Source organism: Bos grunniens, chromosome 23, assembly GCF_055505025.1.
Source record: "Bos grunniens cultivar Pamir isolate PY7600 chromosome 23, Bosgru_T2T1.0, whole genome shotgun sequence".
NCBI classification, from domain to species: Eukaryota; Metazoa; Chordata; class Mammalia; order Artiodactyla; family Bovidae; genus Bos; species Bos grunniens.
The window spans coordinates 36,315,272-36,316,933 of record NC_141187.1 but is presented as its reverse complement, the minus strand read 5'-3'; the positions used below and the strand labels follow the sequence as shown (position 1 = coordinate 36,316,933).

General features: G+C 37.4%; 1 non-coding gene across 1 annotated transcript; it reads right to left on the bottom strand.

Moving 5' to 3' along the window:
• Positions 1 to 296: 296 nt before the first annotated feature.
• Positions 297 to 405, bottom strand: LOC147347625 (U6 spliceosomal RNA). Its single transcript, XR_015153320.1, has one exon. It is a non-coding gene; the product is annotated as a U6 spliceosomal RNA (small nuclear RNA).
• Between the last annotated feature and the right edge of the window lie 1,257 nt (positions 406 to 1,662).

The window sequence follows — 1,662 nt, the reverse complement described above, 5'->3', positions numbered from 1 at the left end:
GCTTTTCTCATTCAACTATAAAGTTAATGAATCACTAACCAATGATAATTGACACCATCAGTTTAGAGTCAGACCCTCTTTAGTCATACAATGGATATGTGAACCTGTTATATGATCCCCAATAACAGTTTTATAATTGTATTTATTGATGTTTAATTGAAGGGGAATTGCTTTACAATACTGTACTGCTTTCGGCCAAACATCAGCATGAATCAGCCATAGGGATACCTATGTCCCCTCACTCTTGAACCTCCTTCCCACCTTCCTTCCCATCCCACCCCTCGAAGCTGTTTTAGAAATATATGGAAGTCTTCACAAATTTGTGTGTCATCCTTGGGCAGAGGCCATGCTAATCTTCTCAGTATTATTCCAATTATTTAATATATATGCTACCAAAGAAAACACACGAATAACAATTTAACAGAAAAAAAATCATATAGTTAGTCATCTACCAATAAATGACCAATTACATTAGGAATTAAGGTATTCTGCTATTTTTACCGGCTCTTATAAAATTGAATTTTATAATGTCCAAAGTTCCATGAATGAATTAAGCATATATTTATGCATAACACATGTATACATGCAGAGAAATATATGCACACATATACGTCTATGTTATACAGGCTATTATCTTCCTTGCCTGTCACAACAAGCTCTTTAGTTGATGAGAATAATAGTACCAAATTTCTCCAACTTATATGTCTTCCTTTTGAGAACCATTTATTTTTCTTTTATTTATTTCTTTTATTTTATTTTTAAACTTTACAATATTGTATTGGTTCTGCCAAATATCGAAATGAATCCGCCACAGGCATACATGTGTTCCCCATCCTGAACCCTCCTCCCTCCTCCCTCCCCATGCCATCCCTCTGGGTCGTCCCAGTGCACCAGCCCCAAGCATCCAGTATCGTGCATCGAACCTGGACTGGCGACTCATTTCATATATGATTTTATACATATTTCAATGCCATTCTCCCAAATCATCCCACCCTCTCCCTCTCCCACAGAGTCCAAAAGACTGTTCTATACATCACTGTCTCTTTTGCTGTCTCATATACAGGGTTATTTTCTCCCCACACTTTGAACTTATTATTTTGTATTGGGGTACAGCTGATTAACAATATTTTCATAGTTTCAGGTGAATGTTGAAGGGACTCAGCTATACATATATATGTATCCATTCTCCCACAAATTCCCCTCCCATCCAGGCAGCCACATAATTGAACAGAGTTTCATATGCTATACAATAGGTCCTTGATGTTATACATTTTAAATGTAGCAGTGTAAGAGAAGAGTGAAAAAGGTGGCTTAAAGATCAACATTCAGAAAACTAAGATCATGGCATCTGGTCTCATCACTTCATGGGAAATAGATGGGGAAACAGTGGAAACAGTGTTAGACTTTATTTTTTCGGGCTCCAAAATCACTGCAAATGGTGATTGCAGGCATGAAATTAAAAGACGCTTACTCCTTGGAAGGAAAGTTATGACCAACCTAGATAGCATATTGAAAAGCAGAGACATTACTTTGCCAACAAAGTTCCATCTAGTCAAGGCTATGGTGTTTCCAGTACTCATGTATGGATGTGAGAGTTGGACTGTGAAGAAAGCTGAGCATCGAAGAATTGATGCTTTTGAACTGTGGTGTTGGAGAAGACTC